Source organism: Tamandua tetradactyla, chromosome 12 (genome assembly GCF_023851605.1).
Source record: "Tamandua tetradactyla isolate mTamTet1 chromosome 12, mTamTet1.pri, whole genome shotgun sequence".
NCBI lineage: Eukaryota > Metazoa > Chordata > Mammalia > Pilosa > Myrmecophagidae > Tamandua > Tamandua tetradactyla.
The window spans coordinates 24,034,222-24,060,542 of NC_135338.1; the positions used below are offsets into that span (position 1 = coordinate 24,034,222).

Sequence of the window (26,321 nt, forward strand, 5' to 3'; positions counted from 1 at the left end):
AGCCATGTTGTATGAACATGATGAAGGAGGGACACTAGTGGAGAAAAGAAGGGTGAAAAATTGTGACTCTCTAAGGACTTCCTGGTTTTGTTCCTAACTTTTCATTGGGTACAATAATGGGGGCAGAATTTTACTTGTGTAAGATTGAGATGAAGAAAGTACCTGACAACCTTTTTTCTTTGGGTGGTTGGTTATTTACCCTAAGAATATTTGTTTTCTTGTTACAGTCCTGTAGGTATTAAGGTAGGACCAAGTAGAAGAACTTGACATTTACTTTTTACTGATGAATGTGCCAAATGCTTGAAATGATGGATTCGTGTGCAAATTACATTTTGAAATAAACAATGTAGTTGTTTGATTACCTTATCTTCTGTTTATGGGTATAAAAATTTGATTTCCTTGGTTGTATGTATAATTTATTAATCTGAATTGTATTATAAAACCTCCTTTTGTAGTTTCTGTCCCACAGTGAAACTTTGTAAAGTATTATCAAACTTAACTTGATGATAACAGCATATTGGAATGTAAATACATAGAGACATATCTAATGTGATATATAATTTTGGTGCATAATAGAAGGTATTCTTAGCAAGGTGTAATAATTTTTTTCTCTTTAAGTGGAAGGATACAGGCTATCAGTACAAAAAAATGTTTATCCTGTTTCTTCTGGGGATATGGTCATTATATGCAAAAAAAGGTGCTATATAACAAGTATTTTAATTTGAATTTTATTCAATAGCATTTACTATAGTGATGATTCTCAAAAATATGTTTAAATCCCTATTGACAGTGTGCTGAAGATGAGAGGTAAAACATTTACCATATTTATGCTTCAGACTTCTTAATGCTTGTTAATAAACTGTTTAGTATAAATGATTTGAACTTAGATTTACTTATAAAAATTATTATAAAGCAATTTAAGAATCAAAAGAGAAAGAAAGCATAAAAACAACTAACAGAAATTGAATACCTGTACGTACTATCTGTTGTGCCAGTGCTGATTGTGTGGAGGTTGGTGTCTCATTTATTCTTACTTAGAAAAGCTCTGAAAGTTTACCACCCAGCCACTGTGAAAGAAAGTTTGACAGTTCCTCAGGAAGCTAAGTATAGAATTACCATATGACTTGGCAATCCTGCTACTACGTATTGGCAGTCCTGCTGCTATTTATATGCCCAGAAGAATTGAAAGCAGAGACTTGAACAGATAATTTGCACACTGATACTCATAGTGGCATTATTCATAATTGCCAAAAGACCTAAGCAACTCAAGTGTCCTTCAACCAATGAATGGATAATATACATACAATGAAATATTATTCAGCCATAAAAAGGAACATGGATGAACCTTGGGGACATTTGCTGAATGAAGACACGAAAGGACAAATATTGTATGATCAAGTATAGATTACCAGGGGATAGATTGGGGTTAGAGAATAGGGAATTGATATTTAACTTGTACAGAATTTCTATTTAGGTTGATTGAAAAGGTTTGGAAATTGATGATGGTGATGGTAGCACATTATTGTGAGTATAATAGCACTGAAGTATATAGATAAGAAACTTTAGGTCTTGTGTCTTATCAGAATAAAAATTGAAAGATGAAGCATAGGACTGTGTAACACAGTGAACCCTATTCTAGACAATGGACTGTTGTTAACAGTACAAGTATAAGAAATGTTCTTTCATAAACTATAACAAATTCATGACACCAGTATAAGGTGTCAATAATAGAGAAAAATACACCTAATGTAAACTGGATGACTGTTAGCACTATTTTAAATAAACTTTCATCAATTTAAACAAAAATACCATCAGTTGTGTGATGAATGTTCTACACTAGTATAAGGTGTTGGTGATGGGGTGGTGTATGGAAATACTGTATTTATACATGATTGTTCTTTAGACCTACAGCTTCTCTTAACAAAAAAAAAAAATTAGCACCATCCTAGATGTGTGCTATGTACACAGATTAGAAGAAGAATTGTTTAATTCATGAAATGATTGGTCATATCTGAATACTGGAAATGTTCAGAATGTTGGAAATTAGTACTTTTCCTGAAAATCAAATAGGGAGGATTATGGGAAGATGATGGAGTAGGAAGCTCCAGAAATCACTTCTTCCACCAGAATACCTATTAAACAGACTGGAGCTCAGGAGTCCAGTAGAACACTACATCATCCAAGGAAGAACTTGAACAAGAGGCTAGTAAATTAGTGCTCGCTTTGGCAGCACATATACTAAAATTGGAACGATACAGAGAAGATTAGCATGGCCCCTGCGCAAGGATGACACGCAAGCCTTCCTTTTTTTTTTTTTTTTTTTTAAAAAAAGAGGTCGGCCACGGTGGTTCAGCAGGCAGGAATGCTTGCCTGTGATGCCAGAGGACCTGGGTTCGATTCCTGGTGCCTGCCCACGTTAAAAAAAAAAAAAAAGAATTAAAAAAAAGAGGCTAGTAAATTATAAAGTATATACTAACAAATTACTCTTTCCGCCAGGCCATTGTTGGCTTAATCTCCACTCTTAAGGCCCCAGACATAGCTTAGTGGTGCAGGAAAGGGTCATAAAAATCTACTTTCCCAAGGTGCAGGCTGGGCACAGACCAGTCCCCAATCATGATTTAAGATTAGCTACTTTGGATTGCTGGAGCTCTGAGGGTGGCCATTGTTCCATCCCATCCCACACGAAGGTAGCTGCAGAGATTTAAAGGTAACTTTCTTCAGAGCTACTGAAGACAGGCGCATTGAGTGGAGAACATGGAAGTCCCTGGTACCTATTTTAGCCCTTCCTCCCTCATCCGCTTTCCAGGACAGTTTGGAGCCAGCCAGATTTTCCTTTAGGGAACCCTGGACTTGTTCTGGCTGAGAAAGAATGACTTGAGGAACTCTTCTCCAGTGTGCCACCCCTCCCAGTATTTGCCATCCAGACAAAAGAAGCTTGAGACGATGAAAGCAGTATTAGAAATTATTGTGGTAGAAAGCCTGAAAGAAAGGCTCACCTGCTTTAAGTCCAACAGTGAAACACTCAGGAAAGGAAGAAGGTCTGTTTCCTGAGATGTAGAGGGGACATTTAAACTCCTGTAAACAGGGGAACTCCTAAGGCTGCAAGCAAGCAGAAGCCAAGGGCAACTTGCAGGCCAAAAAAAAAAGGGGGAGGATTCTATACTTTGCCTTTGCCTTGGGCAGACCTTCTTGATAGGAGGGCTGATACTCAGGAAAACCTTTGTCATGTCATCAGCTGGTTACAAACTCAAGAAATAGACATTTCCAGGGACCGAATTCCATAGTTAACATTTTAATATCTTAAAATGTACAGTGTGCCACAAAAGTTATAAAACAAACAATGAAATGGGAAATGAATACACATTCAAAGAAAGAAGATAAAAATCCAGAAGACATCGATGAAGAAAATCATACTGTAGACATACCAGCCAAACATACCAGACAAAGATTGTTTTTAAAATGGTCTTCATTATATTCTAGATGAAGGAAAATACAGAGAAAGAGCTAAAGGATACCAGGAAAACAATGAATGAACAATATGAGAATCTTTATAAAAATAGAAATTTTAAAAAGAACCAAACAGAACTGTTTGGAGTTGAAGACCACTGAAATGAAAATGAAAAATTTCCTTTCATTTCCTCTTAAATGAGAAAAATTTCCAGGACAGTTTTAGTAACAGATTGGATGTGGCAGAGGAATTAGTGAAATCAAGGACAAGATCCTTAACATGAGTCAGGCTGAGGAGCAGAAAGACAAAAGAATTATCAAAGTGAAAATAGCCTAAGACACTGGGATGCCATCATGAACACCAAGATAAGCATTATGAAGGTACTAGAAGAAGAAAGAGAGAAGAAAGCAGAAGGAATATTCAAAGAAATAATGACAGAAAACTTCCCACACTTAGCACAAAACATGAATATACACATCTAAGGAAGCCCAGAGAACACCCAACAGGATAAACTCGAAGAAAAAATAAACTCGAAGAAAAAAATGAGCTGTCACATACTGATCCATCTGTTGAATGCATAGGACAAGGATAGAGTTCTGATAACCTGCAAGAAAAAGCAACATGTTATGTGCAAGGGAGTCCCAATGCGATTGTTTCAGTTTCTCATCAGAGACTGTGTAGGCAAGAAAATAGTTGTTAATATACTAAAAGAGCTGAAAGAAAACAATTCCCAGATTCATATCTGATGAGACTTTCTTTCAAAAATGAAGGAGAGATTAAGACATTCCCAGATAAACGAAAGCTGAAGGAGTTTATCACCACTAGCCATGCCATACAAGCAATGCTAAAGGAAATTCTTCAGACTGAAAGGAAAGGGCACTGCAGTGTTTCAAAGAGACATAAGAGAGACCTCCAGTAAAGATAACCATTAAGGTGATTATACATAGCAGTATTACTGTTTTGTGTGTGTGTGTGTGTTTTAGTATGTAACTCCACTTCTTATTTCCTACAGGCTTCAAAATACAAATGCATAAAAGTAATGATAAATCTATGATTTTGTATGTGTAATATACAAAAATATAATTTGTAAAAAGCACTAAAAAAGTGGGGTAACAGAGGTATTTGCAAACAGTATATATGTATGCTATTGAAGTCAAGTTGATATCAAATCAAATATAATTGTTATATATTTAGGATGTTAAATTTTCACCTCATAGTATTCAAAAGGAAAATATACAAAGAATATATCCAGATAGACAGACATAAAAGTAACTCAATATGGTACAATACAGAAGTCAAACAAATATGAAAGTAGGTATCAGTGGAAGAATTTAGGGGCCAAAAAAAGCACAAAACATACACATACTAAATAGCAAAATGGCTGAAGAAAGTTCTGCAATATCAGTAGTGACTTTAAATTTAAGTGGCTTAAAATCAAAAGGCAAGTGATTGGCAATATGGATAAAAAGCATTACTCAACAATATGTTGCCTACAAGAGACTCACCTTAAATTCAAAGACACTAAGCAAGTTGAAAGTAAATGATTGTTAAAAAATAGCTTATGCAAGTACTAACCAAAAGAGAGTTGGGGTAGCTATACTTGCATCACATAAAATAGAATTTAAGTGAAAAATAGTTATGAGGGACTAAGATGGTCATTATATACTGGTAAAATGGTCAATTCAATAAGAAGATGTAACAATTATAAATATATGCACCGAACAGCAGAGCCCCAAGCAAATACAGGCCTACCTCAGAGATCTTGTAGGTTCAATTTCAAACCACCACAATAAAGCAAATATCTTAATAAAATGAGTTATTCGAATTTTTGGTTTCTCAGTGCATATTTAAAAGTTATGCTTACACTGTACTGTAATCTATTGTGTACAGTAGCATTTTGTCTAAAAAATGTACATTTATTAATATTTTATGGCTGAAAAAATGCTAACCATTATCTCAGCCTTCAACCAGTCATAATATTTTTCCTGGTGGAGGGTCTTGCCTTGATGTTGATAGCTGCTAACTAATCAGGATGGTAGAGAATGTGGTACCTATTGCAGTTTATTAAAATAAGATGACAGTGAGGTTTGCCACATTGATTAACTTCTTCCTTTCATGAAAAATTTCTTGTAATATGTTATGCTGTTTGATAGTATTTTACCCAAAATAGAACTTCTTTTACGATTGGAGTTACTGCTCTTAAAGCCTGATGATTAGCAAATAAAAACATGTACTATTCTAAATTCTTTGTTGTCATTTCAATGATGTTCACAGAATCTTTGCTGGGAGTAAATTCTGTCTTAAGAAACTACTTTCTTTACTTATCCTAAAAAGTAACTCCTCATCTGTTCAAGTTTTATCATGAAATTCGGTCATATCTTCAGGCTCTATTTCTAATTCTAGTTTTCTTGCTATTTCCACTGCATCTGCAATTACTTCCTTCACTGAAGTCTTAAACCCCTCAAAGTCATCCATAAGGGTTGAATTAACTTCTTCCAAACTCCTGTGAATGTTGATATATATTTTTTAAATTTTAATGCACTTTTATTGATATATATTATATATTCACATACCATGTAATCATCCAAAATGTACAACAGTGATTCACAGTATCATCATGTAGCTATCATCACAATCTGCATTTTCTTTTTTGTGAAAAATAACATAGATACAAAAAAAGCAATAAATTTCAAAGCACATCGCAACAATTAGTCATAGAACAGATTTCAGAGTGAATGTTATATTTTGACCTCTTCCCATAATTCATGAATGTTCTTAAAGGCATCCAAAATGGTGACTCCTTTCCAGAAGGTTTTCAATTTACTTTGCCCACGTCAATCAGAAGAATCACTACCTATGGCATCTATAGCCTTACAAAATGTGTTTCTTTTTTTTTTTATTTTAACATTTGTTCACCCTATTATATATTTTTATTCCATATGTTCTACTCTTCTGTTGATATAGTAGATAAAAGGAGCATCAGACACATGGTTTTCACATTCACAGAGTCTCATTGTGAAAGCTATATCATTGTTCAATCATCATCAAAAAACATGGCTACTGGAACACAGCACTACATTTTCAGGCAATTCCCTCCAGCCTCTCCACTACATCTTGAACAACAAGTTGAAATCTACTTAATGCGTAAGAATAACCTCCAGGATAACCTCTTAACTCTGTTTGGAATCTCTCAGCCATTGACACTGTGTCTTATTTTACTCTTCCCCCTTTTGGTCGAGAAGTTTCTCTCAATCCCTTGATGTTAATTCTCAACTCATTCTAGGGTTTTTCTCAGTCCCTTGATGCTGAGTCTCAGCTCATTCCAGGATCTCTGTCCCACGTTGCCAGGAAGGTCCACACCCCTGGAAGTCATGTTCCACGCAGAGAGGGGGAGGGTGGTGAGATTGCTGGTTGTGTTGGTTTGAGAGAGGGGCCACATCTGAGCAACAAAAGAAGCTCTCTTGGAGGTGACTCTTAGGCCTAAATTTTAAGTAGACTTGACCTATCCTTTGTGGGGTTCAATTTCATGTGAACAAACCCCAAGACTGGGGGCTCAACCTATAGCTTTGATTGTCCACACCGCTTGTGAGAGTATCAAGAATTCAACTTGGGGAAATTGAATTTCTCCCCACTCTCACCATTCCCTGAAGGGGGCTTGCAAATACTTTTCAGTCACTGATCAAATCATTCTGGGATTCATCGGGGGATCACTCTGGACAAACCAAGAAAATCTCATGTGCTACCTGAGATTCCAAGCACTTATGACATTCAATCAAACTATCTACATGAGTTATATTAGGAAATGCTCTAGTCAAAATATAAATTTTGTAACAAACATTTTTTGCTTTAGTCCCACACATAAGGTGACATTTTAAAGTATTAATTATCATTTATTTTCAGCACCCTGCAATAATGACATTCCTTTGCTTTTCCTCATACCAAAACATTTTTAAAATTTGTACATTGTACATTTCACTATTATTATACACTCTAGGCATTCCTAGATTATACCATCTCGATCTTTAACATCTAGCTTTCTTTCTGATTTCATTTATGTCCCCATCCCTCTTCCCTCTATCATTCTCACATGCAGCTTCATTCAGTGTTTTAACATAATTACATTACAGTTAGGTAGTATTGTGCTGTCCATTTCTGAGTTTTTGTATCCAGTCCTTTTGCACAGTCTGTATCCCTTCAGCTCCAATTACCCCCATCTTACCCTATTTCTATCTCCTGATAGTCTCTGTTACCAATGACATATTCCAAGTTTATTCACTAATGTCAGTTCGTATCAATGAGACCATACAGTATCTGTCCTTTAGTTTTTGGCTAGTCTCACTCAGCATAATGTTCTCTAGGTCCATCCATGTTATTACATGTTTCATAAGTAAGTTTATTCTGTCTTAGAGCTGCATAATATTCCATCGTATGTATATACCACAGTTTGTTTAGCCACTCGTCTGTTGATGGACATTTTGGCTGTTTCCATCTCCTTACAGTTGTAAATAATGCTGCTATAAACATTGGTGTGCAAATGTCCGTTTGTGTCTTTGCCCTTAAGTCCTCTGAGTAGATACCTAGCAATGGTATTGCCGGGTCATATGGCAATTCTATATTCATCTTTTTGAGGAACTGCCAAACTGCCTTCCACAGTGGTTGCACCATTTGATATTCCCACCAACAGTGGATAAGTGTGCCTCTTTCTCCACATCCTCTCCAGCCCTTGTCATTTATTGTTTTGTTGATAATGGCCATTCCGGTGGGTGTGAGATGATATCTCATTGTGGTTTTGATTTGCATTTCTCTAATGGCCAGGGACATTGATCATCTCTTCATGTGCCTTTTGGCCATTTCTATTTCCTCTTCTGAGAAGTGTCTGTTCAAGTTTTTTTCCCATTTGGTAATTGGACAAAATGTGTTTCTTAAATAATAAGTCTTGAAAGTCAAATTGAGTCTTTGGTTCATGGGCTGCAGAGTGATACTGTGTTGCCAGGCATGGGAACAATATTCATGTTGTACATCTCCATTAGAGCTCTTAGGTGGCCAGGTACATTGTCAGTGAGCAGTAATATTTTGAAAGGAGTCTTTTTCTGAGCAATTGGCTTAATATATTCACTAAACCAGTTGTAAACATGGTTATTTATAGAGCAGAGCCATAGTAAATTTAGCATAATTCTTAAGGGCCCTAGGATTTTTGGAGTGGTAAATGAGTATTGACTTCAACTTATTAGTCACCAGCTGAATTAGCCCTTAATAAGAGAGTCAGCCTGTTCTTTGAAGTTTTGAGGCCAGCCTGTCCTTCGAAGTTTTGAGGCCACACATGGACTTCTCCTGTCTAGTTATGAAAGTTCTATAAGTTGTCTTCCGAAGAAGGCTGTTTCATCTACATTGAAAATCGGTTGTTTAGTGTAGTCACCTTTGTCGATAATCTTAGTTAGATCTTCTGGATAACATGCTGCAGCTTCTACATCAGCACCTGCTGCTTCACCTTGCACTTTTATGTTAGGGAGACATCTTTACTTAAACCTCATGAACCAGTCTCTGCTTATTTCAAACTCTTCTTCTGCAGGTTGCTCACTTCTCTCTTCCTTCACAGATTTGAAGAGAGTTAGGGCCTTGTTCTGGATTAGGCTTTGGTTTAAGACAATGTTGTGGCTGTTTGGATCTTCTATCCAGACCACTAAAACTTTCTCCATATCAGCAATAAGGCTGTTTTGCTTTCTTATCTTTCATGTATTCACAGCAATAACACTTGTAATTAACTTAAATAACTTTTTCAACACTTGTAATTAACTTAAATAACTTTTTCTTGTAAATTCGCAACTTGGCTAACTGGCACAAAAGGCCTAGCTTTTGGCCTGTCTTGGCTTTCAACATTCCTGCCTCTCTAAACTTGATCATTTTTAGCTTTTGATTTTAAGTGAGAGACATGTGTCTCTTTTTTTCACTTGAACATTTAGAAGTCATTTTAGAGTTATTGATTGGCTTAATTTCAATATTCTTGTGTCTCAGGGAATAGGGAAGCCCAAGAAGAAGAGAGAAGAAAGTTATATCCACTGACGGCAGATCAATCAGAACACACACAACATTTATCAAGGTTCCATCTTAGAATAGGTACAGTACTGATGCCACAAAACAATGATAATAGTAGCATCAAGGATCACAGTTCATCATAACATACAATAATAATGAAAAATTAGAAATATTCTGAGAATTACCAAAATGTGACGCAGGTATAAAGTTAGCACATGCTGTTGGAAAAGTGGGGCTGATAGAGTTGCTTGATGCAGGATTGCCAAAAACCTTCAGTTAAAAAAAAATGCGGTATCTACAAAGCACAATAAAATGAAGAGCAATAAAATGAGGTATGCATGTCCTAACGGATAACAAGAATGAGATGGTAGTTCCATTTTAATATTAAGAGTCTTTAATACAAAACTTTCAATACTTATATAACTGCTTGACAGAAGATTGATAAGCAAATACAAGACTTGAATGATACTCTAAACCAACTAGACCTAATGGAAATATATAGAACACTTCACTCAGGAACAACAGAATATACATTCTTCTCGAATACATATGGATTATTATTCAAGATAGGCATATCTTAGATCACAAAGCAAGTCTCAATAAATTAAATAAATGTTGAAAACATGCAGTGTATCTTCTTCGACCACAATGAAATGAAGCTAGAAATCAATAACGGAGAAATGGAAAATTCACAAATATGTGGAAATTAAGCAGTGTACTCTTAAATAACTTTTGCGTTAAAAAGGATCAAGGTGAAACTGGGGTATATCTTGTGGCTGATGAAAATGAAAAGAGAACATACTAAAACTTCTGGGATGCAGCAGAAGTGGTGCTGAGAGGGAAATTTATAGCTCTCAATTCTTACATTGATAAAAGAAGAAAGGTTTCGAACTAGAGACCCAACCGCAAAAGTGGAAGAAATGGAAAAATAAATAGCAGATGAAACCCAAAGTGAACATAAGAACAGAAACAACGAAGATTAGGTAATGAAATAGAGAAAGAAAAAAAAAACAGTAGAGAAAATCAATAAAACCAAAAGTTGATTCTTTGAAAAGATAAATAATATTGACAAGCTTAGCTATGCTGACAAAGAAAAAAAGAGGGAGTATACAAATTACAAAAATCAAAAATGGAAAGGGGGAAATTACTACTAAAGCTACTGAAATGAAAAGGACTATAAGTGGATGCTAAACCATATACAAATAAATTATATAATTTAGATAAAATGGAAAAATTCATAGAAAAGCACAAACTACCCAAATCAGCCTAAGAATCAGTAGAAGATTTCAACAATCCAGTTACTAGTAAAGACATTGACTCAGTAATAAAAAATTTTTTAAAAAAAGCTTAGGACCAGATGGCTTCACAGGGGAGTTTTCCTGTGAACTACCCTACTCCCCTCCAACCAAAAATAGAAATTTTACATTTTTATAGAATTTTGCACAACATGAGAAATACCTAAGTCTTTGTTGTTATGGCATTCAGTACGTATTTCCAGTTGTTCCAGTGTTGACAGGTTATAATCCCTTGTGATTTATAAAGAGGATACTTCTTTAAAATAGAGATCTTAGCCTTAAGTTCTGGATAAATTATAGTATGGATGAAGGAATGCTGTTTCTTTTCATTGTTCTATTTTTATTTTAGCTTCACATCTTTACCTCTTTAATAATAACTTTGATGCAGCTCATCTAGAGAGTGAAGATAAAAAAGTTGTTTCCTATGTCTGTTGTTGTTCTCTGGTATACTGTAAAGTAAACTGTATAACCGTTACTTATTTAGTAAAAGAGAAATTATTTTCACTGTCATTACCAATAATTGATAAAGCCCAAATGCATAGTAATTTCATAGCATTTTATTCAGTCCCTCTTCCCTGTTTCCTTTGCGGTTTTGTATTACTACTGTTTTTTATACTTCATCTGTAAAAGATTGCATTTTGGGGAAAATATAATGCAGCATACTGAGTAAAATCAAATTAAAAACCAATCTGCTATTTGAGATATGTTTTGATATTATAGGACATAAATCTTTATAACCAAAATTTATGTTTATAAACAAAGATAAAATTGGGCAATATGGTTGCATCAAATTGTATATTTCTTAGATGTGAAATTCTTATTTCTCTTTATGTATTTCTTTAGAAATTTTACAACATTTGGTGAGAACTCTCATTCTTCTGAAACACAGCCTCATTCCCCAAAGTATATATTTCTTCACACTGTAGTGTCTGGCTGAATGATATTTTGGTCCCTTGGATCTGGCTTTATATATGAAACACAGGCAGATTGCCATCTGGAAAGCAATCATATCTAAATATAGCCTGTATTTATTTGCTGCTGTTAAGCCAGGTTGCTAAGGTGGACTGAATTTCTTAAAAACGCCAGTCAGCAGAGGATAAACTGTGGTTTCTGAAATGGTTATTTTTGATTGAGCAGTATTTTCTTATACTACATTTTTAAGTAGATGAATTTAATTAATATTTTTATGGACTTTATTAAATTTTAATTTTAGAGAATCTTGGGGTTTATAGTATTTTTGAAGAGGTTTTTTTTTTTTTTTTCAGTGTTTTCCCTTGATTGCCTATAGATAAATTTCATTTGGTTTGGAAATGCATGTTTCTAATTGCAACATTTTAACTATTATTGATCTTTCCTTTTACTGCCAATGATTCTGCTAAATCTAAGACAGTTAGTAAAGGTATCTTCCTTCTAGCTACATGGTCTCTCTTTACTTCTAGTTGCTCTAAAATATAAAATCTTATGGGAAAGTTCTGATTATTCTGTCTGGTCATGCACTCACATTTCAGCCTAACACTGTGTCAGGGAGATTGGCTATTTTGATTAACTGGCCATGGGACAGAGGCCTAGGGCTAGGATGATAGGATGCTGTAGTTAAAGTGGGCGATAAAGTGGTCTCTAAAGAAAAAATTTAAAATCAAGTTATGTCTACTGTATTGACATCAGTGCAACTGATTGTAATAGATGTCTATTGAATAATGATGAGAGCTATGAAAGGTATGTGTAACTCTCTGTGTCTTAGTTTTCTCAAATATATATGAATAACTGCTTGAAGAATTTTTTATTAGGACATAGGCAAAGGCACAGTTGGCATTTTTTAAAGTATTAGCTCTGTTGAATTATAACATGTATACAATAAAATATCTCTATTTAAGTGAACAGTTTATTGAGTTTTGACCAATGTAGGCACCTGTGTAAACACCACCACAATCAAGATCTAGAACATTTCTATTACCCTAAAAAGTATCCTGCAGCTTCTTTGCAGTGAGTATTACTCCACAATTCTGTCCCACATTGGCCATTCATGGATAACAACCATTGACTTGCTTTCTGACACTGTAGATTAGTTTTGCCTCTTCTAGTATTTATATAAATGTAATCATGCATTATGTATTCTTTTGTATTGGGCTCCTTTTCCTCAGCCTAACGGTTTTATTCAGTGATGTTATTGTATGCATCAGTTCATTTTTTTTTAATTATTGTTGAATAGAATTCAATTGTATGAATAGACCACAATTTGTTTACCCTTTCACCTGTTGGTGGACTTTTTTCCCCCCAGTTTTTGTCCATTCTGAATGAAACTACTGTGTACATTTCCTTTTGTGGACATATGTCTTTTGGTTAAACACCCAGGATTGAAATCCCATGAGTTTTAGGGTAGACTTATTTTATTTAGTTATATTAGAAATTGTGAAATTGCTTTCCAATGTAATTTTCCTGTTTTACATTCCCACCAGAAATATATTGGCATTTAATTTCTCTATGTACTTGTCAGCACTTCGTATCATCAGTCTTTTTAATTGTAGCTATTTGTAGTGGGTGTGTAGTGGAATTTTCTTTTTGTTTTTTAATTTTGTTATGTGTCTTCAGATTGTTTTTTTTTTTTTGAGGCCACAATGTAGCTGACTTGATTCTTTTTTTTTTTCTTTTCCATCATCCCTTTTTACATTTAACATTTGCTGAGCCTGTTGCAGGTATTTAACAAAGTTTATTTGAATGAGTTTTCATTAAAATGCTCTGATTTTGCGAATTGAACAAATTGGTAAAGTATCAGCTATGTTAAAATGAATATCAAATAAGTATTAACTACTAACTGGCATGTTTCTTTGGTTCAGAAAAATGCCTTAGGTATTGCTTCAGGATGACAGAAAAGGAGTTATAGGGCTGATAATCCACCTTTTAGAAAGGTACACCCACCCAAACAAGAGGCATTATTTTTTAAAGCAAACTCAGCTGATGAGAACCTCATACCATGGGTTTATATGAATATCAATGATAACTTCTGATCTCCTCTTTTTTTCTTTTACCAGTTTTTAGATATCTGAGGAAATTCCTTATTTCTGTTTATTTTTAATGATTAGCTTGATTAACAAAAAGAATGATAGTGTTGTACAGAAAACAGTGGAAGCCATGCTTCTAAAGCTCTTGGATGATAGGATTCAGTACAAGAATTTAGTTATTTTATCTTTAGTAAATATCTGTTCATTCTGTCATAGTGTCCTCCATAAGTAACAGTGTATTTCTTAAAACTTTAAATGGATACAGATAGTAGTGGAAGCTCTTTGCAAGTAACTGCCTGTAAGTAGCAGTATCCCCGTATACCACCCCACCACCAACACCTTGCATTGGTGTGAAATATGTTACAATTGATGATAGTACATTTTAATAATTGTATTGTTAATTAAAGCCCATGTTTTAACTTAAGGATCAGTGTTTGTATAGTGTAGTTCCAGGGATTAAAAAAAAAATTTTATCTGTTAACTGTATATGCAATCTAACAGATCCCCTTTTAATCATGTTCAGATATATATATGTATTTTTTCAGTGCTATTCATTGCATTTATAATGTTATGCTACCATCCCCACCATCCATTACCAAAACATTTCCATCATTCCAGATGGGAACACTGTACATTTTAAGCTTGAACTTCTCATTCCCCAATTCCACCCTGTCCCCTGGTAGCCTATGTTCTAGATTCTAACTCTATGAATTTGCTTATTCTAAGTGTTCCAAATTAGTGAGATCATACAATATTTGTCCTTTTGTGTCTGGCATATTCCATTCAACATGATACCTTCAAGGTTCATCCATGTTGCATGATATCAGGACTTCTTTCCTTTTTATGGTTGAATAATATTCCATTGTATGTATGTAACACATTTTATTTATCTATGTAGTGCTTGATGGACACTTGGGTTGCTTCCAGTTTTTGGCAATTTTGAATATTGCTGCTTTGAACATTGGTGTACAGATATCTGTTTGAGCCCCAGCTTTCATCTCATTTGGATATATACCTAGCAGTATGATTGAAAAATCATGGTACTTCTATACTTAGCTTTCTGAGGAACTGCTAAACTGTCTTCCATAGTGGCTACACAATTTTACATTGCCACCAGCGGTGAATGAATTTTTGTTGCTATTTTTCCGCATCCTCTCCCATGCTTTTTCTTTTTTTAACTTGAGAGGTGTCTGTTCAAGTCTTTTTCCCATTTTGTAATTGGGTTGGCTGTCTTTTTGTTGTTGAGTTGAACAATCTCTTTATAGATTCTGGATACTAGACCTTTATCTGATATGTCGTTTCCAAATATTGTCTCCCATTGTGTAGGCTGTCTTTCTACTTTCTTGATGAAGTTCTTTGATGCAGAAAAGTGTTTAATTTTGAGGAGCTCCCATTTCTTTCTTTCTTTCTTCAGTCCTCTTGCTTTAGATTTAAGGTCCATAAAACCACCTCCAATTGTAAGTTTCATAAGATATCTCCCTACATTTTCCTCTAACTGTTTTATGGTCTTAGACCTAATGTTTAGATCTTTGATCCATTTTGAGTTAACTTTTGTATAGGGTGTGAGATACGGGTTCTCTTTGATTCTTTTGCATATGGATATCCAGTTCTCTAGGCACCATTTATTGAAGAGACAGTTCTGTCCCAGGTGAGTTGGCTTGACTGCCTTATCAAAGATCAAATGTCCATAGATGAGAGGGTCTATATCTGAGCACTCTATTCGATTCCATTGGTCGATATATCTATCTTTATGCCAGTACCATGCTGTTTTGACCACTGTGGCTTCATAATATGCCTTAACGTCCGGCAACGTGAAACCTCCAGCTTCGTTTTTTTCCCTCAAGATACTTTTAGCAATTCGGGGCACCCTGCCCTTCCAGATAAATTTGCTTATTGGTTTTTCTATTTCTGCAAAATAAGTTGTTGGGATTTTGATTGGTATTGCATTGAATCTGTAAATCAATTTAGGTAGGATTGACATCTTAACTATATTTAGTCTTCCAATCCATGAACACGGTATGCCCTTCCATATATTTAGGTCTTCTGTGATTTCTTTTAACAGTTTTTTGTAGTTTTCTTTATATATGTTTTTTGTCTCTTTAGTTAAATTTATTCCTAAGTATTTCATTCTTTTAGTTGCAATTGTAAATGGGATTCGTTTCTTGATTTCCCCCTCAGCTTGTTCATTACTAGTGTATAGAAGCACTACAGATTTTTGAATGTTGATCTTGTAACCTGCTACTTTGCTGTACTCATTTATTAGCTCTAGTAGTTTTGTTGTGGATTTTTCTGGGTTTTTGACGTATAGTATCATATCGTCTGCAAACAGTGATAGTTTTACTTCTTCCTTTCCAATTTTGATGCCTTGTATTTCTTTTTCTTGTCTAATTGCTCTGGCTAGAACCTCCAACACAATGTTGAACACGATGTTGAATAACAGTGGTGATAATGGACATCCTTGTCTTGTTCCTGATCTTAGGAGGAAAGTTTTCAATTTTTCCCCATTGAGGATGATATTAGCTGTGGGTTTTTCATATATTCCCTCTATCATTTTAAGGAAGTTCCCTTGTGTTCCTATCCTTTGAAGTGTTTTCAACAGGAAAGGATGTTGAATCTTGTCAAATGCCTTCTCTGCTTCAATTGAGATGATCATGTGATTTTTCTGCTTTGATTTGTTGATATGGTGTATTACATTAATTGATTTTCTTATGTTGACCCATCCTTGCATACTTGGGATGAATCCTACTTGGTCATGATGTATAATTCTTTTAATGTGTTGCTGGATTCGATTTGCTAGAATTTGTTGAGGATTTTTGCATCTATATTCATTAGAGAGATTGGTCTGTAGTTTTCTTTTTTGTAATATCTTTGCCTGGTTTTGGTATGAGGGTGATGTTGGCTTCATAGAATGAATTAGGTAGCTTTCCCTCCACTTTAATTTTTTTGAAGAGTTTGAGCAGAGTTGGTACTAATTCTTTCTGGAATGTTTGGTAAAATTCACATGTGAAGCCGTCTGATCCTGGACTTTTCTTTTTGGGAAGCTTTTGAATGACTAATTCAATTTCTTTACTTGTGATTGGTTTGTTGAGGTTGTCTATTTCTTCTTGAGTCAAGGTTGGTTGTTCATGCCTTTCTAGGAACTTGTCCATTTCATCTACATTGCTGTATTTATTAGCGTAAAGTCGTTCATAGTATCCTGTTATTACCTCCTTTATTTCTGTGAGGTCAGTGGTTATGTCTCCACTTCCATTTCTGATCTTATTTATTTGCATCCTCTCTCTTCTTCTTTTTGTCCATCTTGCTAAGGGCCCATCAGTCTTATTTTCTCATAGAACCAACTTCTGGTCTTATTGATTTTCTCTATTGTTTTCATGTTTTCAATTTCATTTATTTCTGCTCTAATCTTTGTATTTCTTTCCTTTTGCTTTCTTTAGGGTTAGTTTGCTGTTCTTTCTCCAGTTCTTCCAAGTGGACAGTTAATTCCTGCATTTTTGCCTTTTCTTCTTTTCTGATATAGGCATTTAGGACAATAAATTTCCCTCTTAGCACTGCCTTTGCTGCGTCCCATAGGTTTTGATATGTTGTGTTTTCATTTTCATTCACCTCGAGATTTTTACTAATTTCTTTTGTAATTTCTTCCTTGACCCACGGGTTGTTTAAGAGTGTGTTGTTGAGCCTCCACGTATTTGTGAATTTTCTGGCACTGTGCCTATTATTGATTTCCAACTTCATTTCTTTATGATCTGAGAAAGTGTTGTGTATGATTTCAATCTTTTTAAATTTGTTGAGACTTGCTTTGTGACCCAGCATATGGTCTATCTTTGAGAATGATCCATGGGCACTTGAGAAAAGGTGTATCCTGCTTTTGTGGGGTGTAAATGTCTGTTAAGTCTAGCTCATTTATTGTAATATTCAAATTATCTGTTTCTTTATTGATCCTCTGTCTAGATGTTCTGTCCATTGATGAGAGTGGGGAATTGAAGTCTCCAACTATTATGGTATATGTGTCTATTTCCCTTTTCAGTGATTGCAGTGTATTCCTCACGTATTTTGGGGCATTCTGATTCGGTGTGTAAATATTTATGATTGTTATGTCTTCTTGTTTAATTGTTCCTTTTATTAGTAAATAGTATCCTTCTTTGTCTCTTTTAACTGTTTTACATTTGAAGTCTAATTTGTTGGATATTAGTATAGCTACTCCTGCTCTTTTCTGGTTGTTATTTGCATGAAATATCTTTTCCCTACCTTTCACTTTCAACCTATGTTTATCTTTGGGTCTAAGATGAGTTTCCTATAGACAGCATATGGAAGGATCCTGTGTTTTAATCCATTCTGCCAGTCTATGTCTTTTGATTGGGGAATTCAGTCCATTAACATTTAGTGTTATTACTGTTTGGGAAATGCTTTCCTGTACCATTTTGCCTTTTGTATTATATATATCATATTTGATTTTCCTTCTTTCTACACTTTACTGCATACCTCTCTCTTCTGTCTTTTCGTATCTGACTCTAGTGCTCCCTTTAGTATTTCTTGCAGAGCTGGTCTCTTGGTCACAAATTGTCTCAATGACTTTTTGTCTGAAAATTTTTTAATTTCTCCCTCATTTTTGAAGGACAATTTTGCTGGATATAGAAGTCTTGGTTGGCAATTTTTCTCCTTTGGTAATTTAAATATACCATTCCACTGTCTTCTAGCTTCCATGGTTTCTGCTGAGAAATCTGCATATAGTCTTATTGGGTTTTCCTTCTACGTGATGGATTGTTTTTCTCTTGCTGTTTTCAAGATCCTCTCTTTCTCTTTGACCTCTGACATTCTAACTAGTAAGTGTCTTGGAGAACGCCTATTTGGGTCTATTCTCTTTGGGGTGCGCTGCACTTCTTGGATCTGTAATTTTAGGTCTTTCATAAGAGTTGGGAAATTTTCAGTGATAATTTCTTCCATTAGTTTTTCTCCTCCTTTTCCCTTCTCTTCTACTTCTGGAACACCCAGAACACGTATATTTGTGCGCTTCATATTATCATTCAATTCCCTGAGCCCCTGCTCAAATTTTTCCATTCTTTTCCCTATAGTTTCTGTTTCTTTTTGGATTTCAAATGTTCCATCCTGCAGTTCACTAATTCTAGCCTCTGTCTCTTGAAATCTACCATTGTAAGTTTCCATTGTTTTTTTCATCTCTTCGACTGTATCTTTCATTCCCATAAGTTCTGTGATTTGTTTTTTCAGACTTTCCATTTCTTCTTTTTGTTGATCCCATGCCTTCTTCATGTCCTCCCTCAATTTATTGATTTGGTTTTTGAAGAGGTTTTCCATTTCTGTTCGTATATTCAGAATTAGTTGTCTCAGCTCCTGTATCTCATTTGAGCTATTGGTTTGTTCCTTTGACTGGGCCATATCTTCAATTTTCCTGGTGTGATTTGTTATTTTTTGCTGGTGTCTGGGCATTTAATCAGATTTCCCTGAGTTTGGGACCTAGCAGGTTGAAAAACTTTCCTGTGAAGTCTCTGGGCTCTGTTTTTTCTTATCCTGCCCAGTATGTGGCGCTTGTCTGTCTGCAGGTCCCACCAGCAAAAGATGTTGTGGCTCCTTTAACTTTGGAAGACTCTCGTTGCTTGGTGTGTGGTGGAGACAGAGGAGAGGTTGTAGGTTGGTTTTAATGACTTCAAATTGTGAAGTCCTGGGGTCTGAATTCCTTGAGAGAGGGAGTCCACCTGAGTTGCGTTTCTCCCCTCCCACAGGCAAGGTTCAGGTGTCACAGAGCCCTGAAAGCAACCTGTTTCTGGGTTCGGGGCAGTTGCAACCTGTGTAATCCCAGCGCTAAGCCCAGAGGCATTGATGCCTCCATAGAAACAGCTGCAGAAGGCTCTGTTTCGCCCCCTTTCCTCTTTTTCAGTTAGCCCAATCTGCAACTTCCGCCTTGATCAGTTTCGCCTGAGCTGAGGGCCTATTTTTAGTAGTCAGAAGTTGTTCATTAATGCCACTGTTGGTGTTAGGTTAGGCTCGGTCTCTACTACTGTTGGAGACTCTTTCCTTTCCCTCCGGGAAGTCGCCAAACTGTCTTCCTTAGCTGCTGTAATACTACACATTCCCACTGGTAATGAATAAGTGTTCCAATTTCTCCACATCATCTCCAACATTGGTAGTTTCCTGTTTATTTAATAGCAGCCCTTCTTACAGGTGTGAGGTGATCTCATTGCAGTCTTGAGCTACATTTTCCTCATAGCTAATGAAATGAGCATCTCTTTATGTGCTTTTCACCATCTTTATTTGCTCTTCAGAAAAATGTCTATTCATAATTTTAGCCCATTTGGTAATCTGGTTGTTTGTTCTTTTTTTGATGGGTTTATCATTTCTTTACATTTACAGGATATCAAAGCTTTATCTGGTATCTGATTTCCAAATATTTTCTGCCATTGAGTTAGCTGATTTATCACCTTCTTGATAAAGTCCTTTGAGGCAATGAAGCATTTGGTTTTGAGGAGTTCCCATCTATCGATTTATCATTCTTTGCTTGTCCTTTGGGGTGTGGTGCTGGGGCATGGGGAATGGAATGTGGCATAGGGACAGGCTACCACTTGGGACCTGGCACTTGGGTGCAGAACGTGGTGCAGGGATGTGGCACACAGCTTATGGGCAGGGCACATTGTGGGCTTGGTGCAGGGTGCAGGGCAGCTTCCTTCCTCGCCCGTCTTTCCCTGTCCCTGTACTCCCAAGGGCTCCAGGCCTCCATATGGAAAAGGGAATGATAGGCTCTGTGCACTAGCTGGATGGTCTCTGTGAGTATGGTAAGCAAGTTTGCTGACTTCCGGGTTCCCCAAGGGAACTTTGGATTGGAGAGCTGAGGGGTTTGATCTCCCAAGGTAACTGGAGGGACAGGCACTTCCTTGGGCACGGCCTCTTGTCTCTGGTGGAGTAACAACTGTGCCCACTCATCCAATTCTCTGTGTCCCAATTCCTCAGGTTTTCCATCCAGGACCTCCCTATATAGTTTAGAAAACCCTTCAGATCACTCACACCCTGGAACTGCTGTCCCTTTCATTTTTCTGTCACTTCTCAAGATGTTCCATAGAGGAGGGGTGAAGTCAGCCTATCCTATTCTGCCATCTTCCATTTAAACCTAATTTTATATTTATTTTTCTCATTTTGTACCTTACTGAGTACCTTCTCATTTCTGTCTAAATATTTTTTTATCTGTTTTCTTTGTGATTACCATAGGGTTAAAAATTAACATCCTAAATATAAAACAATTATATTTGGGTTGATACCAACTTTATTTCCATAGTTAAGTTCCTATATCTCTGTTTCTCCACCATTGTTTTTGTACTTGGTACTCCTTATTTGTTTGTATACTTTGTGTCCAAAAACCTAGATTTATCTTTAGTTGTTATTTCTGCCTTTGCATTTTAGTTCCTTTCAGAAGTAAGAAGTGGAGTTACAAACTAAACAGAAAAATACAATAATACTGGCATTTATAATTACCAAAATAGTTACCTTTACCATAAGTCTTTATTTTTTTTTTATGTTACTTTGAACCACTGTCTAGTGCCTTTCCTTTCAGTTTTAAGAACTCCCTTTAACATTACTTGTAGGGCAGGTAAGGTGGTGATGTACTTCTTCCACTTTTGCTTATTTGAGAATGACTTAATATCACCTTCGTTTTTGAATGAGAATCTCACCAGATATAAAATTCTTTGGTGTAGTTTTTTCTTCAGCACTTTTAAGTATTTCAGCCCCACTGCCTTATTGCCTCTGTGGGTTCTGTTGAAAAATCAACATTCAATCTTAATTGGGATTCTCTTATATGTAACACATTGCTTTTCTCTTCCAGCTTTCTCGTTGTCTATTACATTAGATAGTATAACCAATATATGATGTAAGGTGTTTTTCTTCATGTTTGTTCTGTTTGGTGTTATCTGTGGTTCTTGGATGGGAATTTTCATGTCTCTTGTTAGGTTTGGGAAGTTTTCTGTCATTATTTCTTTGACTGTTCCTTGTGCGCCTTTCACTCTTTATGCTTCTTCTGGAATTCCCATAACACATATACTGGTGTTATTGATGGTGTCCCATAGCTGTTATAGCCTATTTTCGCTTTTAATATTTCTTCTTTCTGCTCCTCAGCCTGACTCATTTCAAGTGTCTTGTCTTCAAGTTCACTGGTTCTTTCTTCTCTCAGCTCCATTTTGGTCTTGAAACCCTCTTCAACATTTTTCTTTTCAGTTATTGTGTTCTTCAACTGCAGTAGTTTTGTTTGGATCTTTTAAATATTTTCTGTGTCTTTATTTAGACACTCATATTGCTCACTCACTCTTCCTGATAACCTACAGTTCTTTCTCTTTTCTTTCCTTCATCTCTTTAGGTGTTAATATCTCTTTTTTAAAGGCTTTGTTTGATATGTTCACACTTTCATCTCCTTTGTTGATGTTTTCTTTATTTTTATCCTCTTCTTTCAGGTGGGCTGTCATTTCTTGTTTCTTTGTTTATGTCTTGTGCTGTTTTGTTGCACTCTGTACATTTTAAAATATTAAAATGTTAACTCCGACATTTACTCCCTTGAATATCTCTTTCCTGTTTTTGTAAGCAGCTTGTGATAAGACAGAGATTTTCTTGAGCTTCAGTCCCCCTATCAGGAAGTAGGCCCAATGCAAAAGCTGTGTGCAGTGTTTTTCCTGTTGCGTACTTGGCCTTTGTCCTGTCCTGGGCTTTAGCTTATTCTTTTAGAGTTGCCCTGTTTACATGAGTTTGATTGTCCCCTCTGTTTCCCAGAGAACAAACCTGCCACTCCTGAGTATCCATTAGAACTTTATTCCAGAATGTTTTCCTCCATAGATTTTATATTCCTTTTTCTATCTCATCCTGCTTTTGCCTTCAGTGCAAATTCTGGGAAGAAAGTCATCTCATGGAGGACTTTCCCAGTTTGGTCTTTCTCATCCAAAATAAGGTCAAGGACCCTGGAAGGTGCATAGATTGGCTTCAAAGTGCCCTATGGAGGAGGCCAATGGAACACGAAAAGCCTCTCCAAAGGTCCAGAAATCTGAGCTTCCCTGGGCTACCCAGGAAATGCAGCACCTTAGCTGTCTCCTGCAGTCCTGGGAATACTCTGCATCTTTGAATATCCATGTCTTCCCCCTCTATCTGGGGATGGTTGAAACAATGGCTGCTGCTGCCATTTCTGGGGCAGATTGAAGCAATAGCTGCCCTCAGTGCTAGGACCCAGTGATCTGAATTTGCTTATCGAAACCTATGTTCAGTGATTGGCCATACATATCCTTGTTCTTGGGGAAGAAGATTTTTATGTCACTTTCTGTCAGCAGAAACTGACAGAGGAACTGGCCTCTGGTTGTGGCCTGCCAGGAGGGTAGGGGATGGACACTAGTAGCTGCTACACAGAGAGTGATTTTCAATACCTCATTGTAACTTATCAGTCTCTTCTTCCCACTCTTCCCTGGATGCTGTACAGTATTCTTCTGACCTCTGGAGTTTCACAATGGTTGTTCCAGATAGTTTGTGTGTGTTTAACAGTTGTTTGGGTGTAAGGATTGTGTCCTGCTGCCCCATACTCACACTAGTACAAATAATGTCTGCTCTACTCATTTCACAGTTACTGCATGTAAATCTGCTTTATATCATGTAAAGCACGACTTAAATGTGAGATGATACTTTTTGATATTTGTATGCTATTCTTACCTGTTTGTGCATTGTCAAAATCATCATTTTAATTTGCTTTTAGAAGACTGGCACTATTTTAATACTTGTCATGAACATTGGGGTGTTTAAGTTATTTGATGATGATCAAGATAATAATGGTCAATATTGATAATAGCATTATCAGATCCTCTCATTGTGTATAATGTATTCATGTTTTGAAAAATATGACAAAGAACAAGTTAGGTAAACAGACAAATTTGTTTAATGTTTAATATTCAATTGTGAATAATTATATTTTAACCTGATCTGATAAACTATATATCACGCCTTTATCATATGTTATGTCATTTGCTTCTCCGTTGTTAATGTAAGGAATAACATACACAATTTCAAGTTACTATTACTTTAAAATAGAGCATTTTGTCTACCTGCACATAGTATCTCTTTTAAATATCTTTATCTAGGAGTATATGTAATAAATTAAAAGGCCCATATAATTAAATTAATTTGTTGTAGTTTCGTATTTGCTAATATTATTGACTATTTAAATTATCCATACAGATAAATACTATCTTCATTCAGATGAATTTATTACCTTAATTACAACTGCCTAACAGCAGATGGCTTGTCAGTAGGTTAGTTCTGTTTTTCATTACTTTTTTCCTTTAAAAAAGGAACCACCATTATAAGCCTAAAAGGAAAAATGAGACAAAGATTCTCATTCAGCATTCCATTATAATGCCTTAACTATGGAATATTATTATGGAGACATACAAAAGATTAATTGGAGCACTGACAAAGTTTTCCGAAAGGAGATAATGCTTGGTATGAAGCTTTTATTAAAAAGAGAGGGAGGAGGGAAGTATCTGCTTTTGCAGCTGGGCAAACTAAGATAGGTTGTTGTCAGAATTTATATCAACGTGGTTATTTGATTGAGAGCCCCTAGTTTTTGCTGACTGTTGATTAGAGGTCACCCTCAGGTCCTAAAGGGTGAAACCCCACTTGCTATGTGGAATTCCTCCAAATTGCTACTTATTTTATCAAGCTAAAAGGAGAATCTCTAGTTCTGGTCCGCTATTACAGAGTTTTATATAATATTGCATAATCATGGCATCCCTTTGCCTTTGCCATGTAATGTAACCTAGTCATGAGAATAGCACGCTACCAACTTTGTTATGTTCTGTTAGGCAATCACAGGTTCTTCCCACACTCAAAAGAGGGGGATTGCACAAAATTGTGAACGCCAGAAGATAGGAGTGGATGGGGTCACCTTGGGACTCTGCTGGTTTGAAACTATCATGTACCTCAGAAAATCCATGTTTTTCTCATCTATTCTTGTGGAGGCAGACTTATTGTTGGATGTGACCTTTTTGAGTAGGTTGTTTCCATGGAGATGTAACCCACCCAGTTGTAGGTGGGAGCTTTTGATTAAGTTGTTTCTGTGGAGATGTAATCCCACCCATTCAAGGTGGGTCTTAGTCTGCTTATTGTATTCCTTTAAGAGGGAGACATTTTGGAGGAAGCACATATTCTTGGAGAGCCAACACAGAGAGCAGATGCTTGGAGATTGACTGTCCCCAGAGATGGTAAGAAAGGACCCACAGGAGCCAAGAGAGCCTTTTTGAAACCAACCCTAGAGAGACGGGCCAGCAGTTGTCACCCTGTGCCTTTACATGTGTCAGAGAAACACCAGACATGATAGGCCTTTCTTGAGTGAAGACATCCTCTTCTTGATGCCTTAATTTGGACATTTTCATGACCTAAGAACTGTAAATTTGTGATCTAATTAATCCCCTTTGCAAAAGCCAATCCATTTCTGATATATTGCATTCTGGCAGTATTAACAAACTGAAACAGGATCTGTTGGCCACACTATAGTTTTGAAATTTTCTTTCCTTTAGGGACAGTCATTTCCAATTAGTTTAATTTTCTTATTTTAAAGATGTAAAAACTAAAGCTCAACTAAATTGTGATTTACCCAAGGTCAAAAAACTACATAATGATAGACCACCTGACAATCAGTTGTACTTCTTCCACTCCCAGCCTCAGTTCTTACTTTGACTTTGTTGTCACATTTGGTTTTAATTTGTGTTGCTAAGTTTATTAAAAATATGATGAATATATTCCAAGCACTGGCAGTCTAGGCACAGGCATTAAAATATTTGAAAATCGTGTTTCTGTATAGCTGGTATGTGTACGATCGTTGACCATTTAATGTTTATCTCACCGTGAACTTTATTATTTTTTCAATTTATGCTAGTAGCAGAAGTAGAATTTTTTGTTTTCTTTGATTTCGGTTTATATTCATATCTGAGGAATGAGACTAAAAATACTAAAAGTAAGACTGAAAGCGAGATTAAACAGCTGCAGAGGGAAAGTATCAATAGAATAATGCCTATTGAGTCCTGTGTATTAACTCCTCTATGGATTTTTCAGTAGAAAATTGCTGGCTGTGGTTTGGGAAGACAATCAAACAGGCAGACAAAACAAAATAATCAAAAGTCTGCAAAAATATGGTTCCCTAATGAGCCTCCTAAGAAATACCTGCCCAAATTTAGCAAGAAAATGACAAAAAAGAAAACAAAAAAAAAAGTTAGGAGATAGCATTTTTTTGTATTTGTTTTGAGAATTTCTTAAAAATTCTAAAGTACTATGATTTGAGACATTATGGATAATTTTAAATGATCTCTTCCAAATTGGGAGATTTTCTATAACATTAAACTATTGGACAGCAGTTCCATGGAGAACAGCCCTTGATGGTTCTTCTTTCCACTAGTACATAGGCAATGTAGTAAATGATAATTACCCCAGTGTTTGTTACCCTCTGAGAGAATTAAGCCTACTTTTAAAATTTATGGTAACCCATTTAGGAAGAAAGGAAGGATGGTTGAGCAGACCGATCTT

The 26,321-nt window shown here is 35.9% G+C and overlaps 1 protein-coding gene and 1 non-coding gene across 22 annotated transcripts in view; both read left to right on the forward strand.

Moving 5' to 3' along the window:
- The window catches only part of GPHN (gephyrin), a 750,954-nt gene that overhangs the window by 185,167 nt on the left and 539,466 nt on the right, over positions 1-26,321 (forward strand). The window lies entirely within an intron of this gene.
- LOC143652933 (U6 spliceosomal RNA) lies at positions 2,215-2,321 on the forward strand. The gene has a single exon (XR_013160980.1). It is a non-coding gene; the product is annotated as a U6 spliceosomal RNA (small nuclear RNA).